The 17,684-nt window shown below is 36.9% G+C and overlaps 1 long non-coding RNA gene across 1 annotated transcript in view; it reads left to right on the top strand.

Moving 5' to 3' along the window:
* LOC141434387 (uncharacterized) overlaps positions 1–2,598 on the top strand; it is a 72,738-nt gene extending 70,140 nt beyond the window's left edge. The window contains exon 3 of the long non-coding RNA XR_012452051.1: positions 2,304–2,598. This is a non-coding gene — a long non-coding RNA (uncharacterized lncRNA). The remainder of the gene's footprint in view (positions 1–2,303) is intronic.
* Positions 2,599–17,684: the final 15,086 nt, after the last annotated feature.

Raw genomic sequence — 17,684 nt, 5'->3', positions numbered from 1 at the left:
AAATATTAAGTTGACTTGAAGAAAGAAACAAAAACCAGGGTTCGCATCTATACAATTATTATATCACCTCCAGCTGTACAAATGGCATGCAATGTGGGTGTTATTGCCCGCGGTAGGTGCTATTAGATATTGGCACAAACGAATGTCTCTTACGTTGCTAGAGTGCTTTATGTCAGACTAGCTTTTGCCCACGACTGCGTCTGCGTAGAATTTGCTTATCGCTATCCGGCGGGAACATTGTAATTTTCCAGGATAAAAACTATCCTATGAGTATGACTGGTTTCATAAAAAAAGGAGCACGAGAAAATTTTAGATCGTAGAAATTTATTTTCCGCTCTTAAATACATAAGAATCCAACTGTCGTCATCACAATCAGCAGAACGTCCGAATTATGAAAACAAGGACGGTAAAGCAAATTAAAATATAGGCTAAGGTGGGTTCAACATACCTTATATAAATATACTCAGCGGCACAAAATTTGGCCCACTTTTCATACAAAATTACCTATTACTGCGTTCATTTGAGGGCCAGATTTTTTGCCGCTCAGTATATTTTGATAGATTGACATGTCAAATACTTCGTCCTGGTGGTATACCTCCGACCATATCGGTATAACTAATGTGTGTAACAAAAGACATTCTGAACCATCTTGCAAACCAATATATTGTTTTTGGAATTAAAACGAATCTGTAACCGGTCATTATAATATTAATAGAGCCATAAACAGAATATAAGACTGACTAACGATCGTTCCAAAATTTCGACCGGCGGCCACCAAGTAAATTATTGTTTCAAAAACATTCACAACTGTCTAATCTATTTTAGTATACGGGCCATAATCAGTAAGGTGTCATTTTTTATCTCCGGAAGAGATAAAAATGCTTAAAATAATGAACTAATAATAAACCCGGTCTTCGGCTTCGAAAGCAAAATATATTACAAGTCGGCTAACACGTCGTTCGGTTCTATAATGAACATGGCTCCCTTTCGAGGGACATTAATCACCCCGCTCTCCCCTCGCTCCCCGAATAGAATAGAACTCCCTTTACAAAATCCCCCCCCTCTCCCTAACCCGCTTACAATGTTTCCAATTCATCACTAGACTCCGCCCTTGACAACTCTATATGACAAAGCCGTGGGCCAAAGTCCCTTACCGCGATCCCTTACAACGTACTGAAGCAAACGCTCAAGGATTTTTAGCCCACCCCCTGGCGCGAAGTCTCTGAGCGACCGTGGAAGGAATTGTTAGACTCAACGATCAGGGACTTTTAGACCAGCCAGTGTATTTCTTGTAATGCCGACTTAGTTGTACGGCGGCCATTACAAATAAATTTCACCTTTCCTTTATTTTTTAACACAGATTCGATGTTGCTTCGTCGCATTTCGTGATCGTTGTTTGCTTATCGTTACTTTCAGATATTATTATGTGAATATTGATGATGTTGTTTTAAAATAATCATCGTGAAGTTTGGCATATTTTTTTATACATCTGTAGGCAGTACTTCTAGTAACTCATCTCGTAACTTACAACCTGTGCCTACGCCATTACTATCATTTCATAATGACTGGGCATTACGTGTAGCATTCATTATTAATCTCAAACGATCATTAACAGTAACTATAATGACGATGTCTGACCTATACCTACCTACCTACCTATACCTAGGGTCAGCATCAGCGTTCCGCAGGCACAGTTTAATTGCTTGGCACATTTAGCGCTTATAAATATTCATTGCGACCATTCAGAGGCCGCGCCCGTATGTAGACCGTACTTATACCTATGTGATCTAAGCTATCTACGTTCAACATGCATGTGGTTGACTAACTATGTATATGTTATTGGAGGATAATATGCAGATAGGCGATTGTTGCGTAGCGTTCGTTGATCAACTAAGGCATTTGGATAGTACCTACTTGTAGATGAAAGACATAGTAGAGATTCGTGTTGCAGATTTTTTTACCAACAATAGCACGGAGATAATTTTTATTGTAACTAATTAAAAATATAGGTACCTTAGGCTTAATCAGCTTTTTTTAATATGACGAATGACGACAAAAGTAATATATTATATCAGTGTAACATATAAAAGGCAAAATAACATGTCATAGAATTTTAGAAGCATACTTAAAATTAACTAGGAATATTACTGACGTTTAAACAAACTAATTTATCTACATTTAGCACATCCAGCAAGATACCAATCGCAAAATATTCTGTGCATTAAAATAACTCTTTTTACTCAGCACAACCAGTTATTTATCAGCTTGTTTGTCCCTAAAATGACTGCATTATTTCTTTACAGGTCTGACGCACAGCCTGAATTAAAAGCTCAAGACTTATGGACGTAGGTGACAAAACAAAGGAACGACGTTAACATAAACAAGAATAAGAACAAAGAAATAAAGACAAAATATAAACAACATTGAAAGGGAGGAGAGTCACGAAAATATTTTTAAAACGCCGACGGCCGATGCTCGACCCGAATCGAGTATTTACTTGGTATTTTGTGTGATTACTAGGTATTTTTAAGCGTAATTTTATTGTTATCAGATGCTAGAAGTGTAAAGTTTTGTAATTACATTTTTGTTTACTATCAAATGTGGCTCATTTACGATGATAATTATTAGGAAGTTGTTATACTCAACTCAACTCAGGCCACCCAATTTAAAAAACTTAGTTTTTTGTTTGTTATTCAATAAGTGATTAAATGCAAGTAAACTAAAATTGTAATTTAAATGCAGCTCTAAAAATGTCAGCTAATTTATCTTTTAGATTACTCATGTTAAACGTGCTTAATTTTTTTTTTATAAATACGATCAAAACCAAATGCAGGTCTACCTAAATTGTCACTTCTATTGCTTAAATACTTTTAAGTTTAAAAAGGAATAAACTTACAAAATCACACTATAAGACCATGTTTTCCTTACAAGTCGCCATTTGAAAGCAAAAGCATTCTATTTTTAATTTAATTTGAGTAAGTAACGAAACTCGGTTAATTCGAGCAATACAATTAGGAATCGCGAATACGCCGAATCCCGGATATGGTTCAGAGTCGCTGGAACACTTCCGGTAATGAGAATGATCGTAAGTTCAATCTGTAAATTTCGCGAGCGCTATCATTGGGAATGTGGGACAAGAAACGAGCTTACGAGGAAGCGTTGACAAGTTTAATGACAAGTTCGAAGGGACGAATCTGGCAAATCGTTGATGTTTATAGTGTACGGAAATACATCAATCGGCAAAAATGGAATCCTTATGAATCATTATCGGGTCTGCCCGTTCGCATGTCAATTTTCCCTTTTTTTAGGAACTTATGGAGGTATGAAGCTGATTTTAGTATTAAATACTTAGATCTGCTACCCCACGGAGCAGTGAAAAAATCAAACTATTAAGTTCACTTAAAAACAATCAAAAAATCAGTCATTGATACAAGTGTTTTCATACAAATTTCAGAGAATCAATACTAATTGATACTTTCCAGATGCCATAGGCCGTAGCCGTAGGTTTATGTATGTAAATACTTTATTGTACATAAAACACAAAACAATACAAAAAGAAAACAACAAAACCAAAAGAGTACAAAGGCGAACTTATCCCTAAAAGGGATCTTTTCAAGCTAACCGAAAACTCTATAATCTACTTATATGATGAAAGTGAGAAGTCTTGGCTGACTGACTCATAAACGTCTAATCTAAACCACATGGCAAGCAAAGCAGCTAGCAAAAATTCGCAAAAAAGTCGTCAGTAAAGAGTTAATTCAAAGAATATTCGCTAATTCCAGCCACTTGCACCAGATACCTAAAACAGCACCAGTGCGGGACTACTTTATTCGCAATAAAGAAAGTGGGATACTGGCTTGCGCACCAATTACCGGGATATACGCAGCCATCCCGGTGACGTGTGCCTAGTCCCGGGACCGAGCAATTATACATATTGCGAGAACTGCCCCGGACATAGTACAGTCAAGTGCAAAAATAGGTATAAATTTGAACCACTCTCAATAGTACATTGTGTCTTAAGGGTGGTAAATAAGGAATTACGAACGAGAGTCTATTAGAATGTAATGAGTCGATGTTCGTAATTCTAGTACCGCCCGTGCGACATACACTGATTTTCATCACATTTGCGAGTAAAATTTTATATTCTAAAAGAAAAAATATAATTCTTCCAAATATTGGCGATACCTTAGGCTGCGCTCTTGGTAGCGCCGCTCTCGCCTTCCCGCAGCATGCGCCGCAACGTGCGTGTGCATGTGGTCCTGCAGCAGCGCGCGCAGCACCATCAGTACGGGCACTGAATCATTTACCGACCTTGGGCTTCATGAAATGAAAAAAATTGTACGCGCAATGACTCATTTACCGACCACGGGTTTCATGACAAGCACATTAAGGTCGAGGGTTTTATTTGGGGGGTTGCAACAAAGGTAGCCTGCATGTTTCGACACTGTTTACGAGCAAGTGTGATGAAAATGTTTTACCACGGCCTTATTACGTTGGAATAAGAGTCTGTGGTACATATTATTATGTTGTATTATTGATAGCATTCTGGTTTGGTTTAGGTTTTACTCCTGTAATGAAAGTAATAAGTGTTGATAATGTAAATAAATAAATAAATATTTTTGATGGGTTAGATACGTCCACATTTTTGCACTAGACTGTACATATACTAGGTATTGTTTTTTTTTTGGAATCTTTTTGTATTTTTATTTCAATTTCAATTTTTTTTTAACTTTTGCGCTCATCCCGTAAAACCCATATCGAAAATACAAACTGAAATACTTATAGAAAAACCAGAAAAATAAGACCAGCGCTGGGAATCGAAACCAGGTCCTCGGCATTCCGTGCCACGTGCTATACCACTACACCACCACTGGACAGTGATACAGACACGAATTTCTCCTATGCACCACATATCTCAGCTTGTTTGTTTTCTTATTTAGTCACTTAAGCAGCGACACTAGCGACATCTATGCTGTAGCCCCCATCGAGAAACTTTCAGCACCCTATTGGAACTATTGTATTTTTCGTCTATGATGAGTTCTGTGACACTTGAAAATTTTCCGAATTACGCATACTATGTTCGCAAAATATTTTTTAAAAATAATTTCTAGTTTGAAGCAAAATAATCATAAAAATTGAAAACTGTACATTTTATATATATAGTAATATTTATTTTTCTAAATGACGCAATGTGTGAAACGGAACAGAGTAGTGACGTGACACAACATTATCAGCAAATTCGGCAATTGCCGCGGTGCATTATTCAATAACAATGAACATTTGGATATTTTAAATATTTAAACAAAGCTTGCAAGATTTTATAAACGCGGCTATTTGGAACACAGCCGCAGCCATCTTATACCTCTTTGCGGCCAGTGCTTGCCAGTATCACTGTCAGTACGAGTGCGTCTGCCTTGTATACGAGTTGAGTCTCCATTGCATTTTCTTTGCATTGTATTTTGTTATTGTTCATTTGTTATTATTGTTGTTGACTTTTGTTACTGTTTCTCGTTAGGTTTGTTGTTATTTTTTGGCAAAATGCCGAAACGGTCTAAAAAGACTGTTTCGAACTCCTAAGTTGGGAGTTTGTAATTCGTTTGAGGGATTATTTTGAGCGAGAACGAGAAAACGGTGTCCCGGTGGGCGGAAAACAGGAAAATATTGTTTTTTTTAAATATAATGCAACTTCTCCAAAAATAGGCACTCGTAGAAAATGGTACATCTCTAAAACTTTCAAACTCGAAACGTCACAGAACTCATCATAGGTGAAAAATATTATAACCGCTCACCCGGACAAGAGGTCACCTGGGTTCGATTCCCAGCGCTGATCTTATTTTTCCGGTTTTTCTATGCATCTATACTTCAGTTTTTATTTTCGATATGGGTTTTACGCGATGACCGTAAAAGTAACAAAAAATTCGGAACTGAAATAAAAAATACAAAAAGATAAAAAAAAAAAAAATCTTAAGTATGTTAATGTTTGTTAGGATATTTTGACTGAAAAATGTTTCCATAACTACATAAATTAGGTAGGCACGGCACACTGAATGCATCATTGGCGTGACTACATTTTGAATTCAAGATTCTACTGAGAAAACTTGTAGGTGTGTTCGTCAAACTAAATAATCCAACTATCTCATAATTATTTTAAAACATCTTGTACACGTGTGATGATTTTGTAACCATTTTGAATGTGTGTGTCACGCAGCTAAAAGTTTTACGCTTGGAGTGTTGTGTTGTTGTAATACGTATACGTCAGTCAGTCAATCATTCAACTTTTTATATGAAACTGGGTAGTTCAATTAGCGTTTCAACCGCTGTCAGTTTCCATCGCATATGAAAAGTTACTTAGGCCGGCGGCACACTTGACGGAAATTCCGTCGCGGATCTTCCGCGACGGAAAGCCAATACATGTTATTGCATATCAATTACAAATAGCGGGCATACTACGCGGAACGACCGTCAAGTGTGGCGCCGGCCTTATACTTTACAATACATAATGGTTAAAGTTAAAGCTCACTGTAGGTACTGTGGCCCTGAAATAAATCCTGAAATATTTACTGTTTTAGAGTTTGCGAAATGAAAAGTTGCGAAATGAATCAGGTTGTCAAACGTTAGTTGCGAAATGAACGGATACCAAAATTCTCAGGTGGCATACTAGTTCACTGTAGGTACTGTAGGTAGATGTATTTCTGTTACGTTTAAATTTTCAGATCTATTTCTGATGCACCACCTGTTGTAAACTAGTCCTTCCTTCTTTCTGTAAAAAAGATTGCTTGGAAGAGATCGCTCTTAAGCGATAAGGCCGCCTATTGCTTACCTTGTACTTTTTTCTCTGTGTATCTGTTTTCTGTATCGCTTACTATTTTTGATGTATACAATAAAGAGTCTTTGTATTGTATTGTATTGTATTGTACAGCTGACGTCAAAGATATCCTTAAAGTGTCACTGTTAAAGTGACAAGGTACTAAGGTATAAGGATATCTTTGACCTCAGCTGTATCTACAGTGAACTAGTATGCCACCTGAGAATTTTGATATCCGTTTATTTCGCAACTAACGTTTGACAACCTGATTCATTTCGCGAACTCTAACAATTCATAAAAATCCTTAATTGAGGTTTGATCGGTCTGTTACTTAGCAGACTGATTAAGCTTGTTAGACGGTTTCAAGAAGTATGATCATAAACGCTTGCTAGTAAGTTGTTGAGCTGTGATAGACGGATTAGACGCGTTATGTTGGCCACCTTGACAAATCAAAGAATGGCCTAATCGATAATTATTTGACAGCAATTACCTGATTCCCGCCATTTCCGATCCGCAAGTGTTAATCATCCTTATTTTTTTCATATTTATTGTTAATTTATTGTTGCTGTGAAAATAAATTTTCCCTGCGTAGCCCTGTATCTTTACCTATGGTTTTTTGCTCTAGTCAAAGTCAGCTGTTCAAACTTGTGGCGCCATTTTGTGACTTAGCAGAGAGATAAAGGAGGGTCTACGGTCCCTAACTTTAGCAGAGCCTTGATCGACTGATTAGCGCTAACAGACCATGTTTTTTAGCATTTCAAGGAAAGGAGGCTCTAACTTTTTATGAATAAGGCTGTAAATATTTTAGGATTAATTTCAAGGCCACCGCGTAGAACCCTTAAGGTTGGGGTAGGTTAGTTTATAAAAATCCTTAAATGTACAATTCCAGAATTATTAAACAGTTGCGAAATGAAAAGTTGCGAAATTAATCAGGTTGCCAAACGTTAGTAGCGAAACATTAGTGAACCAGATTTAATTAAACATATAGGTACTATGTGTATAAATCATGTGGACGTCCAAAACAAAGGCATTTCTCTCGTCTCAACTGATACCGCCGCGTATGTAACATACATCTGATACCCCAACATTCGCGACCGGAACAGGCCGGCCGCTGGGGACGAATCCACTAGTCTTTCCAAGCATATCTTATTGCCCTTCTGTTGATTCCCCGGGCCGTTAACTTCATCGCCCGGGGCAGGGTCGGGGCAACACTATCACGCGAATTTAGGGGGATATGTCTTCGAGGATTTCTAAGTTTTAGTTGCGGAATTTGACGCTGACGCGCTGGATTTCATGGTGTAGATTTATTTTGTTTTGCAACTTGGCTCAATGTTTAAGTTACCAGTGACGAGAGTGAAAGAAGCGTGAATGAATGATTTATTTGACATTCTTTTAGAGACGTTTTTAGTACATAGCCCTGCAAAAGTGTTTTCACAGTTTGTCTTATGAATTACGCACGTCTTCATATGAAACACTTTGCAGTTAGTGTACAACAATTTGGCCATGTTAGTCAACGTGAGATCACGCAAAACATTTTTGCAACGCGGCGGGAAAATGTTGCTGTTTTGGTGACTGTTTTGTTTCGCATTGCAATTTTATTTTTACTTTATTTTTATTTTTTATTTTTTAATAACAAGCTTTATACCGCGCCTGATTTTTTGTGTACTAATTACGTTTCTGTAAGTTTTTTTAACTAAATTGTGTGTTTATTTATTTCTTTTGGGGATCTCGGAAACGGATGCAGTTAACGATTTCGACGAAATTTGTTGTGTTGGGATTTTTCAGGCCGAACAATGGATCTAGCTTGGAGTTTTCCTGCGAAATAAATAATTTCATTTCATTTTTTCATTTTAGTTATCTCAAGGAAATAAGGTTTTTTTTGGCGAACTAAGGCAAGCTCGGTCGCACTGGTACTCACTCCATTTTGAAAAACAATCGATGTGATAAATACATTGACTCGAGCGGCGCATTATATGGTTTTTTTGTTTGATATTTTTTTCTTTGTGTCAAATTTCTCTAAAGTATTAAGTATTCACTTCAATCCTGTTTATTCAAATGGTGAAAGCTTCTCCAGAACAATTTCCAAAAATTTATCCCTAACACTAGCGAAAGGATTAAAACATGCAAATCAAACAAGCAATATAATATAGGGTTGGCTCCCTCCGACCCTCCCTGTCTTATTTATTCATCCGACTAGGAAAAAATGTTGTTTTGTTTACCCTTAGCCTAGGGGAAGATGGGCAACGGAAGTTTTTCGATTTATTTAGTCTGTGACGAGATATATTTGCTTGTTGTCGCTAAGAAATGATATCTGGAGTTGCTTTATTAATAAACTACCCACCGAATAAAATTTTCTTAGTTAAAAATGATTTGTATAAACCTAAATGTAAACAACAAATAAACATTGCAAGAATGATTCATGTTTTGTAATAGTTTCGTAAAATAAAGTACCTATTGTTTTGGTAAATATTGGTTACATCTAACTTTGTCCTCGTCAAGCGATATGGCCTGCCCTTTGCCTTTAACTTGCTTTCTTCGATGTCGGTTTCTTTAGTTCTTCGCCGAATTTCCGCATTTCAGATTCTATCGCACAAAGATTCCGAGCATAACCCTTTTCATAGCTCTTTGCGTGACCCTGAGTCATTCCCAGAGGCCAACTGTCTAGAACCACGTCTCAGGACCGACGCTAGCTGACGCGGTTTGCACGGAGCGAGTGGACGTCTATTGAAAAATATTAAAATAGTATTAGAGCCTACGCAAGTTGACGCTGTTTGCACGGAGTTAGTACGCCTATTGAAAAATAGTAAATAGGTTCATACCTTGGTAGTAATTTTCATATTCCTCATACAGCGTTAACTGCACTGCACGTGTCGCGTGCGACGGATTTTACCTGTACCCAAACCACCAGAGGGGCTACTACGAAACTCGCAAATCGAAGTTCGTATCGCACCGTCCCTTTCACTCGCGTTATAATGACATAAGCGTCAGCGGGAAGGCAACATAGGAAGTTCGAGTTTTGCATTTCGTGGTGTAGGGCCAGGCGTGCGCCCGCTCCGTACACCCGCGCCAGCTGGCGTATGCCCTCTGAGCTATATGATTAAGTCACAGACCTTATATCGAGATAGACTAAAAGAGCGCTTCAAACTGATCAAAGTGATGGGAAATCAAGACCGCACGGTACCGATTCAAAGGTGTGCCGCCGCGACTCGAGCGGCGGTTTTTTCAAAGCGCATCGCGCATTTAGGTCGGACAAAACTTTGACCGTGGATCAAACTTTTTACACGCAGGGTAGGTAAACTCTTAAGGTCTATCTCGATACAAGGTCTGTGGATTAAGTCAACTTTTATAATTACCTACGTTTTTAACAATTATTAGAAAGTCATAAGAATACTATTTTCACATCACCCTAAGCGTTCTTCACACAACTATCTTCAGTTCGTCTGCACGACTGTATGTGGTATGTATTTAGGTTGGGTTAGCATATCTAGGCGGAGCAGAGAATCGGCATCCTCAGCTAAGCCGCGTCTCGCCTTACAACGCTATCTCGACGGCAGCAGTGTTTAAACTTTGGGTGTTTTTAATATAAAAATTATATAGTTTTTATTCGGTAAGTCTCAAAGTTAACACAACATACACAATGCATATAAATATAAAGTATTTATTATTATTGTTTAAATATGAAGGGTAATTTTTTTTGATGTAGTAAAAATGTACAGTAATGTAAAAAGTAGCGCATCTCTTCTTTACTCACACATACCTACATTTAATAATACACATTAAGATTTGTTAATTTTGTATGGGGTTCAAGTTTGTATATTTATTGCAATAAAGCAATTAAGTAAAAAAAAATAATTAGGCAATCAGTTTAAAAAAAATGAACAGCGCCAGCATTTTCCATATTTTAAAACAATAATTATGTGTTTCTCTGTTCACAGTACCAATTAACAAAACCCTACGGCACCATCAAATCCTTTTAAACCGCAAACTTTGAACAGCGCTGTCACAATTCTACCCCAGCGCTACCCTTTTTAAGGGGATTTCTTTATGTTGTGAGAGCTCATTGGATGCGTCCATCAAGACTATTCCGAGGATCGTTACGGTCGGGCGAAATGTACTGAAATCATCGCTTCACTGCGGGCCCGTGTACCGACATATTGTACCTACTGGAATATTGTAATAAGACCGTCGTTTGATTCAATTATGAGACCGAATCGATGGCATCGGCCAAGTTTTTGGCGACAGACCGTTATATCGATGTTTGGATGTACGTAAAGAGCATTACACACCTACGAACACTGAGTCAGTGTTTATGTAGTACCGAATTACTACTTAAGTACTCATGATCAAGAGAACACTTAACAGTTACTACACGGTGACTATAAGGTCCAAATTGGTGCTAAGGTTTAGATTGAAAATACAAACTGAATATAGATAAACAGAAAAACCAGAAAAATAAGACCATCACTAAAAATCGAACCCAGGTCCTCGGTATTCCGTGGCCGCGTGCTAGAGAACCGACTACGAACCACTGATGGTCAACGGTACCGACACGAATTTCCCCTATGCAACCTCATATCTCAGCTGTTTGGGTTTCTTATATAGCCACTTAAGCAGTGACGCTAGCGACATCTATGCCGTAGCCCTCATCGAGAAAGTTTTTTTTTTTTTTTGGCGCTCTCATTGGAACTACCGCTCACCCGGACAAGAGATATCGTTACTAAGCAATCAAATTAAGATTGTTTTTTGGAATCTTTTTTTATTTTTATATTTCAAGCAAATTTTTACTTTACGGTCATCCCGTAAAACCAAATTGAAAATACAAACTGAAATAACCAATGCACAGAAAAACCAGAAAAATAGACCATCACTAAAAAAAAAAAAAAGCTGAGATATGAGGTGCATAGGGGAAATTCGTGTCGGTACCGTTGACCATCAAGTGGTGTAGCGGTACCTATAGCACGCGGTACGGAATACCGAGGACCTGGGTTCGATTCCCAGTGATGGTCTTATTTTTCTGGTTTTTCTGTGCATCTATATTTCAGTTTGTATTTTCAATTTAGGTTTACGGGATGACCGTAGTAAAATAAAATTTATTAAAAAATAAAAAAAGATTCCAAACCAATCTTAATTTGATTGCTTAGTAACGATATCTCTTGTCCGGGTGAGCGGTTAGTTCCAATGGAGTGCCGAAAAAAAAAAAAAGTGTTCTCGATGAGGGCTACGGCATAGATGTCGCTAGCGTCACTGCTTAAGTGGCTATATAAGAAACAAACAAGCTGAGATATGAGGTGCATAGGGAAATTCGTGTCGGTACCGTTGACCATCAGTGGTGTAGCGTACCTATAGCACGCGGTACGGAATACCGAGGACCTGGGTTCGATTCCCAGTGATGTCTTATTTTTCTGGTTTTTCTGTGCATCTATATTTCAGTTTGTATTTTCAATTTAGGTTTTACGGGATGACCGTAAAAGTAAAAATTTGGAATTGAAATAAAAAATAAAAAAGATTCCAAAAAACCAATCTTAATTTGATTGCTTAGTAACGATATCTCTTGTCCGGTGAGCGGTTAGTTCCAATGGAGTGCCGAAAAAATAAAAAAAGTTTCTCGATGAGGGCTACGGCATAGATGTCGCTAGCGTCACTGCTTAAGTGGCTATAAAGAAACAAACAAGCTGAGATATGAGGTGCATAGGGAAATTCGTGTCGGTACCGTGACCATCAGTGGTGTAGCGGTATAGCACGCGTACGGAATACCGAGGACCTGGGTTCGATTCCCAGTGATGGTCTTATTTTTGTGTTTTTCTGTGCATCTATATTTCAGTTTGTATTTTCAATTTAGGTTTTACGGGATGACCGTAAAAGTAAAAATTTGGAATTGAAATAAAAAATAAAAAAAGATTCCAAACCAATCTTAATTTGCTAAGGTTTAGGTCATGTCGTGAATAAAAATAAATGTAAAACTAAACTCGTTAAAGGCATTAAAATATACTTTTAGGCATTTTTATAAAAATTTGCCCAAGTAAAGAGCAATACCTACTACGAGAGCAAATCATTTATTTATTTATTTATTTATCATATCATTATGTTTCAAATTAAGCACTGAAGACTCAAGATTCAAGTGTTCAGAAGGTAGTTTTAAAAAGCTTGATTTTACAATTGTACATAATAAAGGGCTCCAATTATTGCAATTATTTAATAAACTAAGCATTATTTGAAACTTCAACGTTTAATTTCCCAAGATCCGGTGTCATTTCGGTGATCACCAACATTTCTACGCCGAAATGAAAACCAAAGGTTTCTGGACAATTTGCGGCTTGTAATTTTGTTTTAATAAAGGCTGCGCAGCCGTCGCTCCGTTATTCGATCCAACGGTCACCGCTAATGCTTTTTCATCTTTGAAGGGTTGACAACCCCTGCTTGTGCAAGTTGTAATGTTAACAGCTTCTTTGAGAATTTTGTGATCAAAAGCTTAGAAAGCGGATACGGTAATGAATGCAGTTTGTGTATTAAAATTGAGATATACGTTACTTACTTTATTTACTTTTTGAACTGAACAAAATATGAATTGAAAACGATTATCTTTTATGAATATATTTTATCTATTTAACAAAATACAATAAGTCTTGAACATGAAACTACCGTGAGACTCACTCATATTAAATATATTGACCCGAATAACTCACGTCTTAAATCGAGTTTAGCCGACATGTTCCGGGTGGCTAGTGGTTTGATCTATCGCCTCTCAAACAGAGGGTCGTGGGAAACCCCGGCTCGCACCTCTGAGTTTTTCTAAATTCATGTGCGGAATTACATTTGAAATTTACCACAACTTGCGGTGAAGGAAAACACGTGAGGAAACCTGCACAAACCTGCGAAGCAATTCAATGGTGCGTGGAAGTTCCCAATCCGCACTGGCTCGCGTGGGAACTATAGCCCAAGCCCTCATGTTCTGAGAGGACCTGTGCCAGCAGTGGGACGTATATAGACGGGATTGATACCTATGTAATAAAACGGAACTTTATTAAAATATAAAAAATCCACGAAGCACTTATTTGAACACATGATCTGAGTAGATTTTTTGTACACTTTATTTTCAACTCGATGTCTTTAAAATACTATACTTTTATACTTTTTCTAATTTCAAGCTATACCTAAGGAAGGACTCGCTTTTAATAGAAACACATTTATTTGAAGGCAAATAAATCTTCTTAAATAATTGTGCACTAAAACTAATCTCATTCCTTAAAAGTACATAACTGGAGCCGAATACAACCCCCTAAATGAGCCGTGCAAAAACAATACACTGCAAGTCCAGGCCTAGAGGGCCCTGCGCTGGAATGTGCGACAATTAAGATTGGCTACTCCCTACGTTCGTAGTTAATCCGAAAATACGTGCCTTGGGTGTTTATTGACTACCGTACGTTGGAAACGTTTGTTTTGGAAGACAAATAGCCTTTATTAGGAAGTGGGCTGGTTCAGATATTACGTGATGGTGGATTTAACGGGGTATTAATGAAAATCGTGCGAGGAAATGTTAGTGGCTGTTAGAAAGATTTCAGATGTTGTTTTTTTCATTAAACGGTTCTTGGTATATTTATTCTGGCTAGAGTATTAAAAACAAAACTTATTTCATTAGTATTTAGTTTTATGAGAGATATTATATGTACAAAAGATGCTACTTGTAAGTTTTACGAGAAGAAAACTTGATCAATTATAATTAAAAAGCATCTTAAGTAAAACTTAAGTTTACAACATGATGAAGACAATTGCAGAATCTAGCTCTTAATTAATGTGCTACTGCTTCAATTAAAATATTAAATCCATTATTAAATACCAAGTCCAAGCATCAATTTTTAAATTTACCATTCTTAATTAAGAGTTTTTAAAAACATGTTCCAATGACCCTAAAAAAGTGGAGAAAACTTTCAATGATCCACCCACTTAAAAAGTTAACAAGTTAAATTGTCTCGAATCCAGGGGTACGTAATAAGGGGCATGGAATGGAAGCCTCGTCCGGCACGTCGGCTTATGGCCCGTTAGTGCTCCTGAAATCAATAAAAGTACCGGAATGTACTGCACATGCGCGATGGAAACGCTCACTGACTCAGCTACATTCATTTTATAGCCACTTGTATTTGTGTGTATGGCCACTTTGTACTCTTTACTGTTGACGGGGTAAAAAAGAGGGGTGAAATTAATTGGGATCGAAAATATCCACGCGGCGATGCAGGGTTAGCGTTTAGTGATGAGAGTTACCCTTTCATAAATTTCGTTGATTGCGAAATGCGATTAATTTTTTGAAAGGTCAAAAGCCTGTAATAACTTTATCGGGATACAAGTAAAGGTGGTACTCTTACATAAAACATGGGTTTCAAAATTGAACAGTAACATAGGACCATGCTGTGTTATAGTAGGTATTAATAACTGCTGTTCAATGTAGTTCCACGACTATTCCACTGAAAATTACACAGGATTGTGATCTTTATAGCTGAGGGTACAGTTAAGAGTTTTGTATGGGGTAATGGTTAGGAACTTTGAGATGGTATTGAGAAATAATTTTGAGGATTTATTTATAATAGGAATTGAGGATAAGTTATTTCTAATAGCCAGTTTCACGCTGTGACTAATGGTTCTGCCGCCATACATTTCTTGTCGGGCCCTTAGCTTAATATTATATTTGATTTATAATAGGATGAAGACATCGAACCCCGCCTACCGGACTCGGTTAATTAAGTGTTTTAATTCCAAAAAAAACAAGGCAATAATTAAGATATAATACCGGTTTTTAAATTTTTATTCGTAGAACGAACGAATCCGGTTCAGCAACTTCAAACTTATCTACCAATCCATAGTCCAGTTTGAAACAAGTTTCATTATAAGTTTAAACAAACTAAAAAACAATTTAAAAACAAAATCAGTGCATATAAATCAAAATCTGCCGATAAAACATACGCGGTCGAAACTTGACGAGTTTTACGAGTTTTTTACGACCTTAATATTTACAGCCCATTTTTTTGTTAAATCACTACTCGGTTAACAATTTTCCGGCCATCAGCATCAGTGACAAAGCTGATATGGCGTTTAACGACATGACAATTAATTAAAAAGGCATAAACGCCACTTTTATATACGAAGAGCCTATAAAGACTAACTTTTATGCGTCGTAAACGCGATTGTCTGGACCCGGACGACGGCTTCGATACTGCAGTAAATGCGCTGTCAAAATATCCTATATGGCGTGGAAAGGATTTTGGGAACGTAAAACGACGAACGTGGCGCGGTAAGTGGAAATTTCGGTCGTGATTTTGTAGGGTGCAGGTTAAGTGTAATGAATAATAATGGAACTAGAATCCCTTTCAGAGGATGGATCATGTGAAAATTTTGGCGACTCCTAAATATTTTTTAACTTATCTCAATAACACTAGCTTTCAGACCCAATAATTATTGTTATTTGATTTGCAATTCTTTAAAACACTACTTTATAATACTTATTGAAAAGAAAACAAAATAAGATATGAGGAGTTGCTACAATTATTAAAACCAGATGATACTTAGAATGAAATTCCGCTAGCCATTGAAAAAAAATCAAAGCCAATAATAACTCACACCTATCTATTAAAATAACAGATACGACATTAAATCATTCCAAACCCATTGTATACACGATATAAAATCATAATACAAACAGCTTTTATGACTCTAAAGTAGGTGCGCGTTCAAAAACGATACACTTATAACAATAAAAACGTTCAAAACATAGTTCTAAATCAGCTGAGCAAGCGCAAACATCGCATAAAAGATCCGATCCGATGTCTCAGACGTTATAAAAACGATTTATGCGGCCAAGTTGGAATGAAAACTGTGAGATTTTTAAATAAACCATTAGAGAAAAAGTTCCGGGCCATTTAAGGCGGTTTATTGTGGCACTATCGGGCGCCATTGTTGACTGCAACGTGGCTTATAAATGCTCTAGTTGTTATAGAAGTGGCTTCCACAGAAATAACGTCATTCGTAACATGCGTCATGCGAAAGAATGACAATCTTTCTTTTGACTTTATCTAAGAATTATATTTGACTAATAAAGTTTCTTGACAATTTACACCTACCTACTGATCTAGGCACAAACAGAGTAGGTAAAGCTTTTACTACCTACTGGGTTCTAACTTCTAACCAATTGAAAAAAATACTTTTATAGATAAATACATACATTAGTATACGTTAGAAATCCATGAATCAAGCACAATAGTCATAGAACCAAATTGGATTGATATTTGAAGCAATTTAATGCTCTATTGGCGCTATCACTCGGTGTTGAATTAGCATTGGAATTCAAAATTGTAAGCAAAACTATTGTAAAACAGCAGTCAGTAATACTATTATAGCTCTTAACATAAAATTATTGAGAACGCTAGCACGATATTTTCGTTAGAGAAATAAAACGTTTATATCGTTTCTAGTTCCATCTTTATAACGATTAGGATTTGCTCCAAGTGATGTCTGTGAATGGGGTGTTTGCTACCATTAATTTTTATATGCCGCATAATCGGATAATGCTACCACGCTATCTTACGGCAACTTCAAAGAAACGTTAAGCAAGTTACACATTTAATTACAGTTAAAATTCTTCGTCATATCATTTGCATAATATGAGAAAATGTAGACGAAGATTTTGAGCACTTTATTAAGTGTTGTAGATGAGTGACACTTTGTAATTAGCTAAGAACTAGAAGAATAAATGAAAGTGAATGGAAAATATTTATGTGTAGTAATCTTCCCTTAACCCTTTATAAGGCCCCATTTATTGGAACATACTATCACAGAATAAAAGCAGCTATCGAATACATACCTAGCAAAGGATATTTTTAAAGCTAGTAGTTTT

This window comes from Choristoneura fumiferana, chromosome 13 (assembly GCF_025370935.1).
Source record: "Choristoneura fumiferana chromosome 13, NRCan_CFum_1, whole genome shotgun sequence".
NCBI classification, from domain to species: Eukaryota; Metazoa; Arthropoda; class Insecta; order Lepidoptera; family Tortricidae; genus Choristoneura; species Choristoneura fumiferana.
Note: the sequence above shows the minus strand (reverse complement) of the source record. Positions and strands in the feature narration are given on the sequence as shown.